The sequence below is a fragment of the Armigeres subalbatus genome, chromosome 2, assembly GCF_024139115.2.
Source record: "Armigeres subalbatus isolate Guangzhou_Male chromosome 2, GZ_Asu_2, whole genome shotgun sequence".
Taxonomy (NCBI): Eukaryota; Metazoa; Arthropoda; class Insecta; order Diptera; family Culicidae; genus Armigeres; species Armigeres subalbatus.
Window position 1 is genome coordinate 362,030,670 of NC_085140.1, and position 24,128 is coordinate 362,054,797.

General features: G+C 37.9%; 1 protein-coding gene across 1 annotated transcript in view; it reads right to left on the reverse strand.

Annotated features, from left to right (window-relative positions):
- Positions 1-24,128, reverse strand: part of LOC134212997 (kinesin-like protein CG14535) — a 501,209-nt gene that overhangs the window by 365,170 nt on the left and 111,911 nt on the right. The gene's annotated exons all lie outside the window — the stretch shown is intronic.

Sequence of the window (24,128 nt, forward strand, 5' to 3'; positions counted from 1 at the left end):
ACAGCAGATTCACGAGCACAATTGCACTTGGATAAAACTGCGATTAGTACACCACCGCCACGGGTTTTTACGGCTATTCAAAGGATTGCGATCAGTTCTGAACACCGAGTAGTGGCGTCCAAAAAGCTGTGCTGATTGTATGGCGTCATCGAGCCAAGTTTCGCTTAATACAACAACATCATAATCTTCTTCGCATACCGCCAAAAAGAAATCGTCGATTTTGGTACGAAGCCCGTGAACATTCTGATAGTAGATGTGCAGACCAGCGTTTTCGTTGCTGATCGTCCGCCAGGGATTATTTTATCCAATACAGGCCCGAGTTCCAGTGATAGCGGTATTCTCAACCAAAACACCACCGTATTACGTTGTGCTTACAGGAAGTAGTTATTTATAGCTTAATTTTACGATGATATTAATGTTTCATAGTAAAGTATTGGAGCACAGTGGCCTTCCTAAATTATCTGCCAGATCATTATTGCATATATTTTCTACACATTCCTTAATTTCCCTTACAATATAACTGCTTTGACTGTAAATATATAAGATGGGGGTTGGAGGGTGCATCAGGGCATCAATGATGCTATAACTGGATAATGAAGGTGTAGCCAATAGGAGGCAAAGAATGAAAGTATTAGCCGTTCGCGTCTATTACTTTTATCTCCAACAGTTGTTAACCAGTTGACCTTCTTCAAAGAAACCATCCCGTTGAAAGCGTGAAAGTATTGCAAATTTTATTATTCTATTTATTGGATCATTCTGTTGGAAAGAGATTCTCATTTTCCCGTGGGTTTGTGTCTGCTTACAGGTCCACCACCCCCATTTTTGGCCCTTCATACAGCAAAATATTTTGAATTCAAAATGATATTGAAATTTGACTTTGCTGTCAAGTGAAACCGCATGCAGAGCAAGACTCTAGCCAGGATGGTGGCTAACTACAGAGGAACAGACGAAATTTTTCATGGCCGTCGGCAGTGATTGCTGCAGCAGATTTATTTATCGCGATACGTGTCTGTAGCCATTCAGTGATAGAAAGTGTGATTTTCTGCAAGATTAGGACAATCGTTGGGTTGCTGTAACGAACAAACGTAAACTAAAGAAAACGGCTCTTATCAGGGTCACTCTATATGATGAGAAAGAAAGTTGATACTGAGATTTCCAAAAAAATGAAATATATTCATTAAAATTCTTTGACTTAATTGGTTATAATTTGACAGTGCACACGCGCGATCTTTGAATTTTTTGATGGAGACCACAGTAACTTCTGACAAAAAAGATCATTCGCAGCCATTACCCTTTAAAAATTCAAAAACTTGTTGGCAACAAAATAAATTTAGCTAGAAGACTGATCGTCTTTGTTGCAAAAGATCTGGTTTCAGAAACCGAATTCACCAGTAAAATGAAAGTATTCACTATTCAATAAGAAAAATGCCGAAGGCTGTACATTGTCGATGAAGTGCTTTTCATTTATACGATCGAGATTGTACGTGTTTAAAATCACCAAACTAAAACTGTTTTGAAGGCTTTTTGAGGTTTGGGTCAACCTTTGCTCCGTAGCGAATAACTACGCAACTTGATTAAGGAGCGAACACTTTATTCTCGGGCTGAGTCGGATGAAATATTCTAGGCTAGGCATTAGGCTACCTTTCACTTGTTTTCTCTGCATTCCATTTGTCATTGCTCATTTTGCGAGGCTCAATCGAACTCAAACTGGCACATTTTTTATTCTAGCATCTATACATAGCTCAGTCGGTCTTTCTTTCTTCCAGCCTGCCGTAAAACTCTGAGGAGATTACTCACATATCATTTGCATTGTACGCGTCATTACTTTTGACGACCTGAGGATTTGATTACTTGCTATGTATTTTTTTAGGTTTTTGTAAGAAAAGAGTAAGAATATTTTCTTGGTCGAACGACAACCGGACTGGTGGAAGTCCTCAAAACGTACGAACGAACCGAAACTTAGCCAGATAACATAAGTGAACACGACCAGCCTTGTAGCAAGTAACTCAATTCATTTGAATGTGACTAAACGTTGGAACGGGTCGGCGAATAAAACACGTTATTTGACACAGATCGATCTTAAGGAATAGTCTTCAGTGATAGTTGGAAAATTCGGAAAATAGGGCGAACGCAATAACGTAATATAAAATTTTGAAAATTGCTGAACATATGAGTGTAAAGTAATAACATTTCGTAGAGATCCCTGATGATTCATTAGTATATCAAACAAATATTCAAACCCTTGTCGTAAGACGAGTTTGTACAATCCCATTTAATTCCACCACTTAATTGTACCTTGACAGAGACGTATTTCGACCTCAACAGTAAGGTCGTCTTCAGTGTCTCGTACTTGACTCGACTCGAAAGTCGAGACCTATACTGGCGATTAATATGACAATAGAACGAAATAGAGTTTATTCCTTGAGAAAGATACAATACTTGTGTCCGAAACGTAGGATAAAACCACAAACCCAATTGTCATAAAACCATCAACACCGAAAATAAAAGTTTGATGTAGGTTCAATGGGAAAGTACAGTTTGAAAACGTTAGCATAACTCTGCTTCAATAGCACATGATTGATGGGAGCAATTTAATTCGAACTTGAAAAAAATCATTACCACGATCGCTGTATAGAAGCATAAACCCAACTCAATTCAGTCAATGTTCCTCTGGAACATTTCATCCAACTTATTGCGTCATCCTCATTTATATCCATCTAATAATAGCACATCCATTTCGATCCAGATTGCGTTGTGTATGCTCTAATTACTCATTTCGGGTCCTCGAACTTAAAAACCCAAACAGAATGCACTACTCATATTTCGGTGGCCTCTTCCATTCATAAATTTGCCTTTCACATGCCACAAGCGACCCAAACAAGCCATCTGCGGCAAAGTCGTCGTCATCGTCGCCTCCACGCCGCACATCGTCCTATGGGTTATTTCGTTTTGACTGGGATAGGCCATTTGTCTACTCTACCGAATTCTCATACATCATTTTTCGGCTCGTTACTCACGGAGCCTCTCGATGGTTGCAAACGCAAAGACACGACCGACTAACAACCAGTGCGGTGGACGCTGCTGGCTGAAATCGGAGGCACCACTTTCAAAAGCGAAAATCACGAGCAAGACAACTGCAAGGCAGAATAAGATCCCGCAAAGCATTAAATCCTGAAACGCTAATATGACACACGATACGATATGTTTGGGCCAAACCGACAGTAGCAGCAATGCAACGGATTCCAATAGGGCGCTGAATTCAACACCAAACCACGCCGAAAGTCGACTATGGGAACCCCTCTCCTGGCGTAGAAGTACTCAAGTAAGCAGCAGTAAGTCGGTGGTTGCGGCAGTGCTAGATTGTCGGGTGATAAAGTTGACAGGCGAATAGGCTTGGGGGTTATGAGACAGGGGAGTGCAGAGTATCATGAGCCGACAAGCCGATGCGATGTCTTCTGGTAGATTACTGTTTTGTCTGCGCTTTGAGATAACGAGATCGGCGGAGATGATGCCAAGGGGAAGCGGAGTCGAAAGGGAAGAAGTGTGAATATTAGTAGTGATTTAATGGAGAAAGATAAACTATTAACTGGATTTCCTCAGTTGAAGTGAAGGAAGTGTCTTCTGTATTTCAGCTGGGCGACACACGCTTGAATGGAACAGAGAAAGCGATGGCAGTCAAAATGGAATTTGATGAATGAACGGGGAGCGAACAAATCTGTAAATCGACTGTCAACGAGATAGGATTGATATGAGAAAGATGAAGACACATATCAGTTGAGTACTGGGTTGTAAGGCCGTCGTCGAGAATAGCAATTGGTGTATTTAGGTTTGGATTTGACTTAGTGATAATTATGCACCGCCAAATTGAGCAAATTATGTATGGCCTCAGAATTCGACACAGCCATAGTTTTTTGGACCCACATGATCAGTTTTACAGATTTTCAAAATAGTTAGAGGCTTGAAAAAATATAAATCCTTCCAAAAAATATTAGGTCCTTTTTTAAATAATCCAAATAATGGACTGAGACAATAAAAGGAGATGCAATTTTTGACGGGAAAGGTCAATTGCTATAAGATCATTCTGTTTCTTCTCCGTTTTGTTCCGTTACAACGTCGATCATTCGCTTCGCAGGATTTCTGCTTGGATTTGTTGGCGGGTTGGTGGGCTCTCAAACTCTTGAGAGTTAGAAGAAGGAGTTTTAACCAACTTGTCCACCTCCCAAACGATTTGGTAAAATCAATTGGGAGGTGGCCAACTTGGGAAAAACACTTGACACAAAGCGTATTTGAGGTTTCAGCCAGCGACCGTTCTTGTGACCCATGAGGAGAGAAATCGAGAAGTAGCCGGACAAATAAAATCGACCAGTAGTTTTCCGGATTCCGGAAGTAGCGCTTAAGCCATTCGGTTGGATTGAACCATGAGTTGAATGAGTATTCTGTATTGAGTTGTTTTTCAATCGTATCTGATTTAAGCGCGTTTTAACTTATTTCTAAGATTTCTCCAGCATTCTTATGATTTGTATCTACACAAGGTTTTTGAAATCAGCTCTTTGAAAGTGAAATAAATTTCATAAAGTTTCATCATGATTAATAAAGGATTTTTACATTTTCCAAGATTTCAAGATACAGTGCACTACGGGAAATCGTTGGACATGAATAATTCAATTAGAAACTTAGCCACCACTTTTTGATAATAGATTAGAAACCGCCACAGTTTTGGGAACAAATTATATGTTTCTGAAACTATTTTTCATCTTGATTGTGTACCTCATATTTAATTCTTCACAAAGCAAAACGGAAAGCATTCAATTTGGTTTCTAAGGAACTTCATCCCAACCGTCGTCGATTGCCACAAGGCGTGAAGTTCAGTTCATGAAATTGTAAACAAATAGTCCGTTTGTTTACTTCATTGATAGGCAAATGTTGATGAATGTGTACGTGATATTTGTTACCACGTAGGAAGCACAATGTTCTTCTTCAGCATGTTGCCGCCCCGGGCCAGGCAATGCGTTTCATCTTTCAGTTATTTAGCTGTCATCATTGACTAGTCCGCCGTCGAGGTGGTGCGGCACGTGGTGCGAGTGTGTGGGCTACTCTGAAGAAACATTCATCACGAGAGTGACTTATTGAATATACTCTACGCGTCGTGAGAACATCAGTCGGCTGCCAACCGAGCGGAAGGTGTACAAACAGTTGACTTCCTGCCTTTTTAGGTTAGACGGTCAGTTTACTTGTTGCTTATTTTGGCGGTCATGTTTTCTACATAAATAGTTGTACTGAAAGGTTATGCTTTCAATCCAATTAAATTCCTGATTACTGATTTGCAAAAATATCTCTAGAAAATCAGTTTCATTAAATTTGCTAGACACTCAAAAGAACTCACAAAAAATATATTTTGCAGTTTAATGATTTTACGGGCATTTTTATATAAGTCAATATCAACTGAACATATGTTGGTACATATCGGCAGTAGTTTAAAAATTTAAATTTAAAAACAACATTTTTCACGTTACAAAAACTTTTAACTCATCAGTAAGCCGAAGCTGTAATTGTGAAATTATATTCCAATTGAAATACACAATGTATGGTTGAAATCTAAGAAATAAGTAATTTTCATTCATCACAAGAGAGTCTGATAATCACAATCACATAACGAAACAAGTTTTAATTCAAACTACGCCACTGTCTAAATACAGTCAACCTTCGGTGATAATAAGTTTTCGAATTAATAAAGAAGCCGTATTTTTTGCGTCAATTTGTAAGCACTCTCGTAATGGTTTGCAATAAAACAACGGATCAGACATCGTTTATTGCGCCTCGTAACAGCTTCTTAAATTGTCATGCTTGCAGCATTCGTGGTGTCCGTGGAACATATAAACATGTTAAATAACTTAAAGGATTTCAAGCGGTTTTAGCACGAAGTTTTGTTAATTGTTGAACTCTTTTTTAACTTATTTAGTAGAGATAATTAAGTAGATCGTTATTTGTAATAACGACAATTTTAAAGATATTAGTTGTTAAAGAAATGTTGCAAAATAAAAGGAGACAGATCATGATGCTTTTGTGGATACGTGAACATCCGTATGGCAAAGAATAAAACTGTCAAATAAATACGCCGTACCTACTGACCCGATTTTTTGCCACTTTCATGTTTGCACTGAAATGACATCCGTGACATCCGTGAAGATGAAGGTACGTATCAAATTTCTCGAACGCACAAGCGGCTGTCATCGACGAAACGAATTCCACTCCATTCCAGCTCTCACAAGCACCCCGCCAGTTACTGCATTCATGCACTTCGAATCGGAACCAAGAAGTGAGATGTTAACTCGGCGCTCAAGAGTCAACTTCGACAGCTGACAATTCGCCACGGTATGACCAATCCAATCCTGCAGTCCAGTCGCCGCCGCCGCCGTTCGGCGCCCATAAAAATGTGCGAAGGAAATCCCGCCACATCGCACCACACTCACTGCGTGCGTCCAGTGCGCAACACATGATAAACATAATTGTGCACGCCAATCGTCCTCGCCCGGGAAAGCGAATGGACGGCGCGAAGGAACGCGAGCTTGATAAATAATGCCTGCGAATTCATAAAGAACGTACACGTGATCGCATTTAATGCTCAGTCACATTCAGGGTCGACTTTGCAGCCGCAACGCACCGTACTGCTCCTTCGCGGGGCAGCCTTTTACGGGTGGTGAAAAAGATAAGTGGCGCGTTCTCTGCGATAGGGGAGTGGTAATCAATTAATAAGAGGTAATTTATACGCGGAGCATATTTCAGAGATCGGTTTTGACAGAGGTGCAGTTTTGCGTTTCGGTTGCATTGTACGTTAATTTATTTTATGCTCCGGCTTGACAGGAATCCGATTTCGATATGGCCTGCATTACTTTTCGGCTTGAGTAGAAAGTGCGGTAAATGTTTTGGCATAACTCGGAAGGTGACCCCGACCTGAACATGTTACTTATTTAATTATTTACGTACTTATTTTTAAATGATTTTTTATATATTATTTTTTTTGGGGCCATAATTTTTTCCCATAATATTTCTATTTGGACACACATTGTCTTCGAGTCCAAAGTGTCCTTATTATTAGCAATTGTTTTAAAACGGTAATAATTACTATTAGAAAAATGGGAAAATCATTTGAGGGTTGTAATGCCGATAACGGCTACACGTTGCACGATGTTTTACAGTAAAACCGCTACCGACGCCCACGTTGAGACAAAACTCTATGGTAGTAACCTAAGCACGCTACCCACGCCAACGTTAAAAAACAAATTCCAGCAGCAACCACGCCGACGATCACAACCGATGTCTATATGCACGTAACATATGCACCCATAACGATTAACAAAAGGGCGGGGCTAATGGTCTTACTTTTCTGGGTACATAAAAGCTACATCATCGCGCGTGTAAGCCAAAATGTTTCAGATTCGGGTATGGCACCCAAAATTGCCACACGGCCGCGCGCTGCAACAAGTGTGGCGAACTGCACCCGACGGATGAGTGCGACAAGATGGAGATGGTCGATCGAAAGTGCACCAACTGTGGCGAAAAACATCGGGCCACTTAGAAGGACTGTTCTAAGCGCGCCGAGATCGTGGAGATCCAGAAGAGGGATTCCACCAAAAATCAGGCTACCCACCTCCAGCGCTGAATGAGAGGAATTTTCCGGCCATTACGCCTCCCCGTCGACCGATCCCACACAAACGGCTTGCTGCTACCGCTGATTCGGTTCCATCCGCGGCACCCGATACCCAAGTACCATCGGCTCCCAGCCAGTGGCCCCTGCTTCCTCCCCCTGCATTCCGTCGTCAGGACAACGAGCCCCTTCTGGCTGATGGTAACCCACCGCTCTACACATCAGAGCAGCTAGTTCCAATTTTCACACAACTGACATCGCGACTACGCGGGTGCAAAACACGCTTCGACCAGATCCCAAAGACTTCTCGGAGGAGTTGAAGATCTCAGCTGGCGAATTGACGGCCTATAAAAAATCATCGAAGAACATGAAGGCCCCAGGCTTCGACAGCATCCTAAATCTCGAGCTCAAACACATAAGTGCTCCGTTCTTTGAGCACCTCTCATTGATCTTTAATCAGTGTCTCCGGCTTAGCTACTTCCCATCGTCCTGGAAGTCAGCAAAAGTCATCCTCATCCGGAAGCCTGGGAAGGATCCTTCCTCACCCAAAAGTTATCGTCCCATCAGCCCTCAGGATTTTCCAAGCTATTCGAAAAAGCTATTCATCACCGGTTACTTGAGTCTGCCGAAAATCTCAACATCTTGCTCGAGGAACAGTTTGGTTTCCGACGCGGTCGGTAAACTGTACACCAACTGACTCGAGTTACCAATGTCCGCAGACGGAACAAGTTTGTCTCAAAAACATCCGCCATGGCCTTACTCGATGTCGAGAAGGCATTTGACAATGTATGGCATAATGGCCTGGTGTACAAACTACAACGTTACAATCTTCCCAGCTACCTGGTGAAAATCCTCAACAATTACCTGTCGGTAAGGACATTCCGGGTCTTAATTAGTCGTACAAGCAAATCATTCTCTCTGTGGTCGAATACGGCATGCCGGTCTGGGAGAGCTGCGCTAAAACCCACCATCTCAAACTTCAACGGGTCCAAAACAAATTCCTGAGGATGATTCTCAACACCCCTCCCAGGACAAGAACATTCGAGGTCCACCGTCTGGCCGAGATAAAACCTTACATGAACGCTTCGGTGAGTGCTAAGAAAAGTTTAGTATCCGTTGCTTGCACTCGGATCAGGATGCTATTAGGGCGCTAGTTCCAATTTAGGTTTTCAAATTCATTTGTACATATTAGTATATATATAGTAGTTAGGTTATCAAATTTTCAAGTTAACTTATGCCTCCTAAAGGCAAACATGATAAATTAGACAAGCTATAAACATTTTTTTTTCACAAATAATTAATACAAAATCATACATAAAGCTGAAGGGCCAAAGGGCCAAACACTTGAACTGTTAAAAAAAATGTGACTCTACAAAATGAAATAAAATGAATTTAAGTCGCGTGTAAGCCATTGTGCTCAAGATTCCACGGAGAGTGGTTCCAGCATCGACATCGGTAGAAATCATCGGCTTGGTTGCTGAAGAAAATTTATTTCCACCGTTGACGTTAGTAGCGTGCCGAGCTTTACTCAATCAACGACGTCTACTGCTCGTTTCGACGTCAATTTCGAACTGATGGATGGCTGCTGTTGAGTAAGGGATTCGAAAGATGCATGATTTTAAAGCAAATTGTTTCTTGTTAGGGACAAAAGTTGTACATTAGAAAAGGAGAGAATAAGTGTAATTCGGACAGCAAATTTTGTAGCAAATCATTTGGCAGCAGCACTCAAGTGAAACTTCGGTGAGTGATTACTGATTAGAATGAATCGACCTTTTTCAGGACTACCATTTTACACAGAAAAAAGTTTGGCTTGTCGTATTTAAATTTGATCAAGTAAAATTTTCTCCACACTACAAAGCACAATCTTATGGTAGCTGCAGAAAATTCGATGGCGTTGGTATCGGCCCCAGTAGCGGCCGTCAGCAGGTGGCTGTTGCAGCCAATTAATGTGCAAAGATAGCGCCTGTAGCAAATCAGCGGCAAGTCATTGAAAGGTTGCCGTCGGTATCAGCAGAACTGAAATGAAGTTTCTTTGATTTTTGGTTTTTGGAAAATTATGGTAAATCATTGAGTGCTTATTGTCGGCAGAAAATGAGATATTCTGGTTTGAACTATAGACACTATAGGTTCCATAGATAAGGGCAGGAACGGTTGGGTCATTTCGATTAAGTGTGTTTTTCCACTTTTTCGCAGTGTACCACGTAAATTTGACGTCACAGCAACGGAGCCTTGGATTTAGACCTGTGCCTGTGTTGCATTTCACGCCGATGATTGGCCAAAAATTCCAGTATGCAGTGCGTTTGCATCAGGCATTAATTAAATAGCTATTATACCTTTAGCAGTTTTGTTTGCTTTTATCACTGTCACTTTTACCTGCATTAGCGTGTTAAATGTTAGGTCATCCAAGAACTTCTTGGCTACAGACATGCAATTCAACGAGCGCAGCGTAGCGATGAACTTCTAATCTCAAATGTAACTTCATGTGGAATATCCTCATTCTGGTCACATTAGGTGGTTCATAATCTTTTTAAAGGTTTGAATGCTACATATCTGATTTGGTCTGTTGCTCAAAACCTCATATTTTTCTCTGCTAAACAACTCAATTCCCAAAGAAATTTAGAAGTCTTGAAGAATTTTGGGATTTATCACCGAAGTAATTTCTGAAGAATTTTCTGAAGAAAATACCCAAGGAATTCTTGCAGGAATGTCCAAAGAAATCCTTTAAGAAATTTAAGAATGTCGGTAATTTCTTTAGGAGTTCCTTTGGAAATTGCTCTAGGAATTCGTAGGGAGATATCTTAAAATTCTAGATAAATTCTTATGGAACACCTGGAAAAAATCCCGGAATTTTGTAGAAATTTTTAAAAGTAATATGTATGTATGAAGTTATCCACCATCCTGGGATCTTGCTCTGCATATGGAAACACCCAATAATACAGTCAAATTTAATGACCATTAAAACACAAAAACGGAGGTTTCGAACCCGTAAGTCAATGTAATCCAACAGACTAATAAGTCTTTTGAGTTTTCCGAGGGATGGCTTTTTGAAAGAAGGGCGTGTCAAATCCATTACAACTGTATACTAGAATGAGTTTCTTTCTTTACCGAATAAATTCCTGAATGTATTTCCTAGGGAATTATTTGAGGTATTTACGAAAAAAAAACTAAAGAAATTTTCGAAGGAACTCCTACAGTAAATTAATAAGAAATTCTTGAGAATATCCGAATATCTGCAACCTCGATATTTTGGGAGTTTTTCTTGGCATGTAGTCTTGATTCTAAAGTCAAAACTGAATTTGTTTTATAGTGAAATATGCTGCCTATGATCGCATATCAGTTCCACCTTTGCTGGATTTTCTATTCATATGAAACAAATATACGATGGCGGTCAGTATAGGGATTTGTATGTTAAATTCAATAGCTATTTGTTTGAAAATTCAATTAAAAATTGCTTCGTCAATTTCTTTCAGAATTCCTTCAGAAATTCATTTAAAAATTCTGTTCGAAAATCTGATCAGGTTCTCTTTCGGTTATTTCTTCAAGAATTGAGTCGGAAATTCTCCAGGAAATTCTTCGGAAATCTCTTTAAAAACTCCAATAAGAATTGGCCTTTAACGTCAAAATTTTTCATTCGCTCAATCGATTCTTTATTTTAGTTAAGGTCTACATTCCCAAATGTAGTATTCAGAGTAAGCGGCTAATGATTTTAGTTTGTATAAGTGATTCTAGACTATGAATTGATTCTGCTATTGCGGATAGTACATTAAACATAAGCAATCAAATATACCAATCGTGAAATCACATATTTCGCGTGCCCCAATTTACCGTACAATGTTACAAGTTTTACATTAGACTTGATTCGAACTCTCAATTTTGCATCTGCACTAATCACGATAGAGAAAGAATCTGTGCATGATTGAGTGCATGATTGTGCAGTGTGAGATGGTGTTGGTAGCGCCATCGGGTTGAGTAGCAACGACAAAGTTGGCACCGTCAGTTTGTTGTCGAATTTTAAAACGAACAGTCGCACCGCTCTTCAACGGCGGATTCCATTCAGCCGTTTTCGGCTGGAATACGACATGTCGCAGTCGGTAGTGTTTGGTTTTATATTTGTAACTAGCGCATGAAAATGGTGCTTGCCACATCCATTAATGTGCTAGTTACTAAATGGTAAGTATGCTCTCATGTTGTGGATTTCGGAGCGAGCAGGTCTCCGAAATCATAGAAAAAAAATACCGAAGCGAGCAGGTCTTCGAGTGTTGAATAAAACATGATCCCGGAGCGAGCAGGTCTCCTGAGGATAGAATAAAAGATACCGGAGCGAGCAGGTCTCCGAGGCATTTTTTTGTTTATTCCGGAACGAGCAGGTTTCCGAGGCATTTTTTTTGTTTATTCCGGAGCGAGCAGGTCTCCGAGGCATTTTTTTGTTTATTCCGGAGCGAGCAGGTCTCCGAGGCATTTTTTTTGTTTATTCCGGAACGAGCAGGTTTCCGAGGCATTTTTTTTGTTTATTCCGGAGCGAGCAGGTCTCCGAGGCATTTTATTTTGTGAATGCGATTAGAACTCCGAGGCATTTTTTTGTGAATGTGAGTAAAACTCCGAGGCATGTTGACGTCGAACTACTTCTGTGACCACTTTGCAAATGCGAAGCTGGATTCCAAGACATTTTGTGTTCATTCCGTAGACGTAGGACTACGACTGTGTATTCTATAGAGGAGTACACTTTGCGAATGTGAAGGACTCCGAGGCATTTTTTGTTAATTCCGGAGCGAGTGGAAATCCGAGGCATTTTTTTTGTTTATTCCGGAGCGAGCAGGTCTCCGAGGCATTTTATTTTGTGAATGCGATTAGAACTCCGAGGCATGTTGACGTCGAACTACGTCTGTGACCACTTTGCAAATGCGAAGCTGGATTCCAAGACATTTTGTGTTCATTCCGTAGACGTAGGACTACGACTGTGTATTCTATAGAGGAGTACACTTTGCGAATGTGAAGGACTCCGAGGCATTTTCGTGTTTATTCCGGAGCGAGTAGAACTCCAAGGCATGTTGGAGTAGGGGTTCGTCTGTGTATTCAAAAGAAGAGTACACTTTGAAAATGCAAAGCAGGACTCCAAGGCATTTTGTGTTAATTTCTGAGCGAGTAAACATCAGAGACATTTTGACGTAGGACTACGTCTGTGTATTCTACACAAGAGTACACTTTGTGAATGTGAAGCACTCCGAGGCATTTTTGTTTATTCCGGAGCGAGCAGAACTCCGAGGCATGTTGACGTAGGCCTACGTCTGGGTATGCTATAGAGGACCTCTGCGAATACAGAGCACGACTCCGAGAAAATTTGTGTTTATTCCATTTTGTGTTCATTCCGAAGTGATTAAAAAATCCGAGACATTTTGACGTAGGAATACGTCTGTGTATTCTATGGAAGAGTACACTTTGCGAATGTGAAGGACTCCAAAGCATTTTTGGTTATTCCGGAGCGAGTAGAACTCCAAGGCATTTTGAGGTAGGACATCGTTTGTGTATCCTATAGAAGAGTATACTTTGCGAATGCAGAGCAGGACTCCGATGCAACTCCAAGACATGTTCGTCTGGGTATTCTATAGAAGACCACAAGAATGCAGAGCAGGACTCCGAGACAATTTTGTTCGTTCCGGAGCGAGTAGAACTCCGAGACATGTTGACATAGGATTCCGTCTGTGGCTTCTATGAAGGAATACATTTTGCAAATGGACTCCGAGGCGTTTTATTTATTCCAGAGTGAGTAAAACCCCAAAGAATGTTGACGTAGGACTACGTTTGCAAGTTCTATAGAGGATTGCTCTTTGCGAGTACCAAGCAGGACTCCAGGCATTTTTTGTGTATTCCGAATTGTGCAAGAGCAAGTAGAATTCCGAAAAAAAAAAATAAAATGTGACCCACAATCATTATTAGTTTTAGCAAAAATATGACGGTACTTAACATATCAAGTTTGTTCTTCTTTGCATTAGATGTTGATGGTACTACAATATTAAAAATTGTTTTAATTTATTTTGAAGCAATTTGGATATGATTTTTCTTTATAATGAAATATTTATAAAATTGAAATCATATTCTTACAAAGTTCAAAGAGTAGGGAAGGAGAAAGATGTAGTATTCAGAGTAAGCGGCTAATGATTTTAGTTTGTATAAGTGATTCTAGACTATGAATTGATTCTGCTATTGCGGATAGTACATTAAACATAAGCAATCAAATATACCAATCGTGAAATCACATATTTCGCGTGCCCCAATTTACCGTACAATGTTACAAGTTTTACATTAGACTTGATTCGAACTCTCAATTTTGCATCTGCACTAATCACGATAGAGAAAGAATCTGTGCATGATTGAGTGCATGATTGTGCAGTGTGAGATGGTGTTGGTAGCGCCATCGGGTTGAGTAGCAACGACAAAGATTGCACCGTCAGTTTGTTGTCGAATTTTAAAACGAACAGTCGCACCGCTCTTCAACGGCGGATTCCATTCAGCCGTTTTCGGCTGGAATACGACACCAAAGAACTCATACTTTTTTACGCTTTCAAGTATTTTTAAAATCGAAAAAATGCTGTTCTTCAAGATTGGCCTAACGTTTGCCTAACTTTGACACAGCACTTCTTCGGTTTTTGTTTTCGATTTTTAAAATTGTTAGAGACTTCAAAACATATGGGTTCTTTGGGAAAGTTGACCCTAAATAAGCCAAAGAATCGACTGAGACAAGAAAACGAGATACAATTTTTGACGGGAAAGGTCAATTAACTTGGGCAATCATCCAGAGATTCCTTTAGAAAACCTTTCCGGAAAGACGTTTGTATTTTTTTTTCAGAAACTTTTTTGGAGCCTCCTCCAGGAAGTCCTTAGGAAATTCCTTCAGTAAACCATAGAAAAATCCTGCAGGAATAATTTCGGAAAGAATTCTAAATTGGAGGAATTTACGAAGAAGGTATTTGAGTGTTAAGAGCCCTCCTTAGCCGTGCGGTAAGACGCGTGGCTACAAAGCAAGACCATGCTGAGGGTGGATGGGTTCGATTCCTGGTGCCGGTCTAGACAATTTTCGGATTGGAAATTGTTTCGACTTCCTTGGGCATAAAAGTATCATCGTGTTAGCCTCATGATATACGAATGCAAAAATGGTAACTTGGCTTAGCAACCTCGCAGTTAATAGCTGTGGAAGTGCTTATTGAACACTAAGCGAGGCGGCTTTGTCCCAGTGGGGGATGTAATGCCAATAATAAGAAGAAGAAGATTTGAGTGTTAAACTTATTTTCAATTAAAAAACTTATGTGTGTGTGTGTGTGTGTGTCATCCTCTATCCCTCACCCAGCTGGGGGTGTTGATCAAGTAGTACTACGAATAATTTGATCATATCTCATGCTCCGTAATGGTGCCCTTTTCGTTATGAAGACTAGTGCTGTAAAAAGGAATCACTGCTGAAGCAAGAAGGTTGTCTTCAGGGAGTGTAGGGGATGGGGATGCACTAGCTAGCCATAACAGGAACAGCAAAACATCACAAGGACGCCCTTATTCGTACTGACTACTCAGGGAGTAGAAGGTCGAGAAGAGCCACCGCTGCCAACTAAAGCGTGAACCGGATACCTGGGACTCCCACAATATCCGCGGCAATAGTAGCAAACGATGCCCTGTACGTATTTAATTTGCAATATATGAAGTAACGAAAATATAATACAAATGAGGTATCAAAAATATAATACAATTAACACTCTAATTCCCAAGATCGCCTTTAGACTTATGTTTTAGTTTTCAAATAACTTTAATCCATAATTCATTTAGTTGACATTGAAGTCAATCGATGTGTATTTAAAAGTAACTTGAAGCTTAATCAAAAAATCATAGCAATTTTTATGAAATCTTTATTTCATGAGTTGGTTTTATTTTTATATTTTAGTGTTCAAATTCGTATTACTTTGATTAGTGAAATATTTGTGGTTAGTATTCTTCTACAATTAATCCGATATCATAAAGAGCTACAAAAAAGATACATAATACTTTTGGTATGATGGAAATTATGTCCAAGTATGAAAAACTATTGCAACAAAATTCTTAAACTTCAATGAATTTGACAAAAAAAGGAAGTAAAAATATGGTTTTGAGCGAATACGGACATTTGGGTCTTAGAGGGTTAAAGGAAATAATTGGAACTTTCTCACCAGATTCAAGCGTCCGTTGTATTCTTCTCCATCAACCAGCTGCGCAAAACAGCAGGATACGTCATAAACGACGACCACAGAAACGATTTTCCGGCGATTTTCAATGGATGGTAGTTAAGTTAAGAAGTTCGTCCGGACGCGAAACACTTTTCTTATTTATCACTTAGAGCGAAAAAAACACAGGTTGACACAACTTCTCACTTAAAATACTTTTTCACTAGGGATTCGCTCTTCTGTACCTTTTGAGTATATCTTACAGTAAACCACAATTGCCGCGGGGACATTCGGCCAAATCAAATCCTATTTTAAGTGGTATTAATACCGTTCACATTCGTACAATACGCAGGAACGCATTTTTAATGTAAACTAAACTCAATTCGCGTCTTTTAAATTAAATTCATTAAAATTCGAAAAATTGAGACAGGAAAAACAAATTAAGTCAACTGCACCCGTCGATTGCTGCGATCTTTTCTCCATTTCCAATTAAAAAAAAAAAAAACTTACGCAACAAAAATTGAAGGAATTTACAAAATTTCCGAAGATTTCTAAAAAGAATTTCTGAAGAGATTTCTGATGAAAGAATTCTTAACGGAATTTTAAAACAAATCTTCGAAGGTCTACGGGAATATCTGGAAGAGTTGCTGAAGGAATTTGTAAAAAAATTCTAAATCAAATTCCTAAAGTATTCTCCTAAAGGGATTTCTGAATGTATTCCTAAAACAGTACAGTGTCCGTAGGCAGTGTTGTCCTGCACTCTGCGCATAAAAATCTGCTCTTTGATTTAACTCCTTCTAGGCGATTTTATAATCTCAATTTAGTAAGTGCAACTAATAGAAAGATATTTGAATTTTCTAAATGACGAATTTCGCGCCAACTCGACCAGCGGTTGGCAGCACCATCTCAGAATCGAATGAAACTTGGTGGGCATAGAGATATGGTATTTCTAAGCCACTCTGCATACTTAGTTTTTCAAAAATTATCAAGAGTAACATTTGACGAGGGCCTAATTTTTTTTCATGATTTTTTTAAAAATCGATGTAACTCTAAAATGACAAGACCTACAAAAAAGTGTTGTATGGCGGACTGTCTTGAAATTCCCAGAAGTTTTTTGAAAAAATAACCAAAAAATAAAAAAAAACGAAAAAAAATTCTACACTGAAAAAAAAGTTTTAAAAATTCAAATTGATATTATATAAAACCTCATCTCAGAAATCGATGATTTTTTCTGCAGATAGGTATTTTAATTATCTAACTTTTCTGGGAATAATGTTCCTGTGACATATTTAAGGAAAAAGTTTTTCTAACAAAACTTTTTCATGTCCATATTGAGTGAAAATTTATTAGCGTGTTTTATGCCTACAGCGCCAATTATAGGTTCAGCAGCCTATCATCAACCAACGACACATTTTGGAAGTATAAAAAATGTTTAGGAAGCAATTTAGCATAATCTAACATTAATGTGGACCAACATTTGGAAAGGGCTTATATTTTCTTAGATTGCTTATATCAATGTTACACACAAATGACCAGATTTACAAAATTGTGATGTTTGATGGACTATTGTAAATTTTTCTGAACTATGAAGTCTGAAACATAAAAAGAGCGTTTCGTTCACCGAGAAAATAAATTAATGAATGTAAAGATTAAAATTGGTTAAGCAAAATAAAAAATTGGAGCTCGATTTTTTTTATCAGATAAACATTTTGATTCCAAACGATGAAGCTCGGTAGGTAATTTCATTAGGGGGATTTCCGGTAAACGCACATTTAAAGAATAATAAAATTTCGCATTTTTTAAATTTTTTCTTCAATTTTATTTGTTTAATTTAATTTGTAAACTTAGTCGAACAATTCAAAGACTTTTGGGTCTTCATCTGAGTTGGAATATTTTTAGCCAGGATTTTATTATGAGCGATTGGTATAAAAGAATGAGGCTTTTCTAAGCCATGTTTTGAATTTAAATTACACAGACTTGCAAAGTTCCTTTTATTTTTATAATGTGCTGCAGCTCACCCAGACACAAAAGTAATTTTTGTAAAATCGATCGACTGTTTCAAAAAGTCAATTAATTTTGAAATGAATAAGTGAACAGCTTTTGTGTCATGGGTCATTACTTCTGATTAATAAAGCTAACGTTTTCTAATTAACCGTTTCTTTTAAAGTAAACTTCGAATGGATGTATTGTTGCCTGCGAATTATTCCAACCTTGAGCAGCATTTTGGATAATGAATGGATAATTTTCAGATAAATCTAACAGTACAAGTGTTTTGTTGTTTGCAAATAATGTCATAAGTTATAAGTTTATCAATTTTTTCAATAAAATACGATACAAAATCATCTACAGGCTTTATAACGGTTTCTAAATTACACCGTTCAGTGGTTAGCCTTTGCTGAAAAACAACATCTTCTTCTCCACTATTACAATTAAATATCACTTCAGTTTCGTTTCGGCAACATTGCCCGTTTCCAAAGTAATTATTTTTTTGTAATAGTTTTTAAGTTACTTCGATACAAAAAGTCAAATAAAACATAGACCCTTTTCAAATGTTGGTCCACAATTATGTTAGATTATGCTAAATTGCTTCCCAAACAAATGTTTATACGTCCAAAATGTGTCGTTGGTTGATGATAGGCTGCTGAACCTATAATTGGCGCTGTAGGCATAAAACACGCTGATAAATTTTCATTCAATATGGACATGAAAAAAGTTTTTGTTATTTCTCCTTAAATATGTCACAGGAACATCATTCCCAGAAAAGTTAGATATTTAAAATACCTGTCTGCAGAAAAAATTTCATAGATTTCTGAGATGAGGTTTTTTTGTAATATCGATTTTAATTTTTAAAACTATTTTTTTCAGTGTAGAAATCGGTTTTTTATTTTTTGGATATTTTTCCAAAAAACTTCTGGGAATTTCACGACAGTCCGCCATACAACACTTTTTTGTAGGTCTTGTCATTTTAGAGTTACATCGATTTATAAAAAATCCATGAAAAAAAATTAGGCCCTCATCAAATGTTACTCTTGACAATTTTTGAAAAACTAAGTATGCAGAGTGACTTAGAAATACCATATCTTTATGCCCAACAAGTTTCATTCGATTCTGAGATGGTGCTGCCAGCCCCATAGAAGGGTTGGCGCGAAATTCGTCAAATGTCTTGTCTTGTCTTAGCACATGCACAGTCAGTATATATTTGAATTTTCTAAATGCCAAACTATAAGAAAAAATGCACTCAGCCACAGGAGCACGCGCACTGAAAATACACTGGAGTGTATTTTCAACGAGCGCTCTCCTGTGGCTCTGGCGTGCATTTTTTGATAGTTTGACATTTAGAAAATTCCAAAATCCTTCTACGAGTTGCATTTATTAAATTAAGATTATAAAATCGTTTCGATGGACTAAAATCAAAGAGCAGATTTTTTTTTAGTGTAGGACAACACTTTCCGTAGGTCCTATAAAAATTCTTAATGGATTTTCCATGGGTTTTTCCAAGGAATTCTTAAGGTGCTTATAGAATGAAGCCAGAAATCGGCCATTTTGTAAACCACGTGCTTTTTCAATATTTTTTCAAGAGCACGAGATGAAAGAACCATAACGCGTGTAGAGCTGAAATAATGGCGGATCGTTTGCTTAGTTATGCTGAACAATCATAATTTGAGTTTCGGCATTGTATGAAAACTATGACGCCAGATTTGGGGTTTTGGAAATGTATGTAGATAAACGTGTGGTGAATTTGAAATTCACCACGGGCTTCATTCTATAATCACCTTAAAGGAATTTTCAAAGGAATTCCTAAAAAAGTTTTCGAATGAATTTCTGAAGAAGTTCTCAAAAGAATCCAAAGAATTTACCTAAAGTTGTTTCCAATGAAATTAATAAAGGAACTTTTGGAGATATTTCGGCAAAAAATTCCAAAGAAATACCCAAATAAATTTTCAAGGGAATTCTTGCAGGAAGTTTTGAAGGAATTCATTAGGAAACTTGCCATAAGACGAGTTTGTACAATTCCATTTAATTCCACCACTTGATTGTACCTTGAAAGATACGTATTTCGACCTCAACAGTAAGGTAGTCTTCAGTGTCTCGTACTTGACACTGGTTGACATTGACACTAGACACTGGTTGAGGTCGAAATACTTATCTGTCAAGGTGCAATCAAAAGGTGGAATTAAAGCCCTAAAATTCATAAAAAGCATGATATGCGTTGCCGCGTTAATTTAATTTTCTCAGCTTAAAATTCTTTACACCGATTAACGCCGCCGCCGTAGTTGCCGAGCATTGATTACGGCGTGACGCCGCCGCCACCGGTGTGAAAATGGTCCTACGCCGCCGCCGTTCATAAATACTTCGGCGCACAGGTCTACTTGGATTGCAATCGTGACGTCATGCTCGTTTGGCTACACTAACTGACAGTTCACTCTAACTTTCACTTACTCAGAGACTGAGTAAAATTGTATTGCCATCTCTTTTTTTCCCACAGAAATTTTACTCAGTTTCCGTCAAAAGCGGGACTACTCATAGCTATGAGTAATCCCGCTTTTGGCGGAAACTGAGTAAAATTTTCGTGAGAAGAAAAGAGAGGGCAATACAATTTTACTCAGTCACTGAGTAAGTGAAAGTTAGCGTGTTCGTTTGGCTACACTCGCCTTCGCCTCAGCTCGTCCATATATGGTACCTACACGGTTAGAAAAAAGTACTCTTTTTCTCTTGCATCTCCCTCCCTCTTCCCTTTGTTGTCATAAAATGAAGAGCAAAACCACTCAACAAGGCCATTAAAGTGTGGGAACCCAACGTTGAGTAATCTCATATTTATAAAAGTTGAGTGAAATTTACCTAACTTTTGGTTAGCTTCTATTTAAAATTAAGTATATTTTACTTAATATTAAGTGAATTTCACTTAACTTTAAGAAAAAATTACCTAATTTTGGGTTCCCACACTCACGCAGAAAAAACTACGTTCAAAACAAACATATTCTAGGTAAATCCAAACAATAATTCAGTTTGTTCTGGCATCAAAAATAAATATGTTTGGATCAAACATATTTTTGCATTTGAAGCGAACGAAAACTTTTTTTTTAATCAAATGTGCGTTTCAAGTTGTTTCAACCATCTAAATGTTTGAAGCAAACATGGATATTTTTGTTTTGGTTCGGCCATTCATAATATTTTCTTATCAATTCTACCAATTTTCATATTCTGGTAGCATTTGACTACCAGATTTCACAATTCTAATCCTTCATATTTCATTTACTTACCTTTCTGTACCTGAAAAACATCCTTATCGTCAATTTGGAAGCAAGAAAACATATTATTCCACGCTTGCTCCTGCTCCTCTGTTGACCTCCGATCGGATCCGATCCGAACTCGAGTTTTGTTTACTTTGCAAGAGCGAGCGAGGGCTGCCCACTAGTGTTCGTATAAAACAAACAGGGATTTAATTTGGTTTTAAAAATAAATATGTTTGATTCAAACATTTTACCATTTTGGAAGTAAACATGTATATTTTTGAAGCAAATGGATGAAATTTGTATCCGTGCTGAACCCCCGATTTGAGCGAAAAGTTTCTAATATTAGGTACTTTTTTCTAACCGTGCATAGTGTCTTTAGTTTGAACCTGTTAGTGGATGTAAAGGTGCATCAGGTGTAAAAAGGTCCTTTTCAACACCAACATTTTCAATGGAGGAGAGTTGATTAGAGACGAATTTTATCCACAACCAAAAAAAAGGAACGTTACAGGTGACGTATTCTAATAAAATGACATAAAAGCACATGACATGGCATATCGTGAAGCAACTGAATCGTATATTTTTCAATGCCGAGTGTTGCAACTAACACTCAACTAACTAACACTAATCGATGAATTGCTGCAGTGACATACTTATCCATTGCAAGTCGTGGAACCGGTTATACTTCTATCAGCTCTCTTTCAAGACAGTTGAGTGATAATGTGTTAGGCTTCCACTCAGCGAGATTGACGTGCTAATCCACATTTTTGTTTTTCAAAAAAAAGCTGGTGATGTGAAATTGAGCTATGATTCAATTTTATGTCACAAGTGATTTGAATTTGTCACAAAATTAAATGTTCCGCGAAAAAAAAGATTTCCATGAAAAGATCCATGTTAGTAATAAAGAATTACGAAATTTCCCACGATTTTTTTTTCCATTGAAAATTTAAAAAAAATCACAAAATAATCAATACAGAGCAACAGAGCAATAAAAAAATAAGGAAATTTCCATAAAAAAAATCCAAAATATCGATAAAATTGATAAAGACTTCCATGAACTTTAAACGCTTTTAAAGAAGGTGTCATCTATAGCAAGGATGTTAACGATCATTCAGTAATTTGCGTTCGATCATTTAGTAGTTTGTCAATAACACATTCCAGAAGCTGAATTTCAAAATATGTTGTATGGTGAACTTCTAGTTCGAAGGTTTTCTACAACTTTGCCTAATGGTTCGTTATAAGAATTCAACTAATAAAGGAGTTAGAGCGCTAGTTGCAGTAAATCAAACTAAATGATTGGAATTTTGTTATCATTTAGTCTAAGTTACTGAAACTATAGCTATAACTCCGTTACTAGTGGAATTCAAACAACGAACCATTAGGCAGAGTTGTAGAAAAACCTTCGCACTAGAAGTCCACCATACAACACATTTTGAAATTCAGCTTCTGGAATGAGTTATTGACAAACTACTAAATGATCGAACGCAAATTACTGAATGATCGTTAACATCCTTGATCTATAGAAAAGTGCACAGTTTTATTGTTATTTTTATATTCATTTATGGAAGTTATCATATTGTTTTGCTCCTTAGGGGTCGTTCAAAAATGATATCACAGGTTTTAGGGGGGGAGGGGGTCTAAGATTTTGTGACAGTACATGTACTAGGTATACAAAAAAGCGTGACAGAGGGGGGGGGTTTAGAAATCCCAAAAAGTAGTGGACGTCATATTTGAATCGCCCCTTATTGATTTTTTTCGTGGAAAGTTTTTTTTTTCAATATTTATTTTGTGAAAAATTTTGTAATTGTTTATAGCTATTATTGATTTATTTATGTGAATTTTGCATTTTTCCGTGTAACATTTTGATTTATTTATCTGGAAAACTCTTCTTTTATAATTGTTATTTTTGCTTTTAAAAGTGCTCATACCCTGACTTTTTTATTGGCAATTTCTGATTCTTCATACATTTTCTAATTTTTATAATTTAGGGGGAGTTTTTATTTTGATCGTGTCACAGCAGATAAAATGCATTATGTGCAAGGGAAAAATTATTAACAACTAGCGTAAAGTACCCAGCTTTGCCCGGGTGTTTGTGTTGCAAATGTCATTTACTAAACTATTTGCAGCACCGCACTCTAGATCAAATTTCGTGCGTTTGTTTTGTTTTCCACAACAGATGACCTAAAATTGTATTCTAATGTTTTTTTTTACATTTCCCCGTCAAATCTACCAACTTTTTGTATATACAAACCTTGCGGATCCCAAAACGAATCGATCAGGGAAAAAATCTTGCAAATCGGTCAACCCGTTCGCGAGTTAAATCGTCAGGAAGGAAATCTCAACTCATTTTTATTATATAGAAGATGATCTCGTCGGTAGAGGTCAAAATGGTTTCAGTAATGGTCGTCGTCGGTGGTTACTGCAGATAATTTATTCGCTGGTTATAATGAGTTTAGTCATTCAGCAGTGAAAAGAAAAGTTTCCTCACAACATATAGTCATTTGGTTGTTGTTAATATTTGGAAAGGCAAATGCTTGAAAATTAATCGAACATTTTCTAATGGACCTAGTTTATTGGATTTCAATGACAAATATAGGTAAGGCGCTAGAAGTGAAATTTTAATAAGTAAGAAATTATTAATTTTTAAACTTCTAGCATTTCTGAATACACAACAGCTGTTCTGGTGTTTGTTAAACTCAAATATTTATATTTTCAATTACTAGCAACAACAAAACCGAAGTCGAAATATTGCGAGAAAATTCACTTGAAATCCGCTGACGCCGACGAAAGCCGTTCGATGATTTACCACTGAATTGCTACAGGTGTAGCATTACGTATCCGAATAAAATTTCTGTAGCTGCCACTCGTCAGCGATCCCTACTGGGAGCCATACCGACGCTCTCGGATTTTCTGCGATCACCATGAAATTGTGTTTTTTAGTATGTAGAAAATTCCTCTCAATTTAACTTTCTTTTGTACATAAAGGTGGTCCTGAAAGGACTGATAAATTTCAAAAATGCACCTTAAGTCAATAACAGCACCCAAACGAATCAGAATTTTACTTGTCCTCGA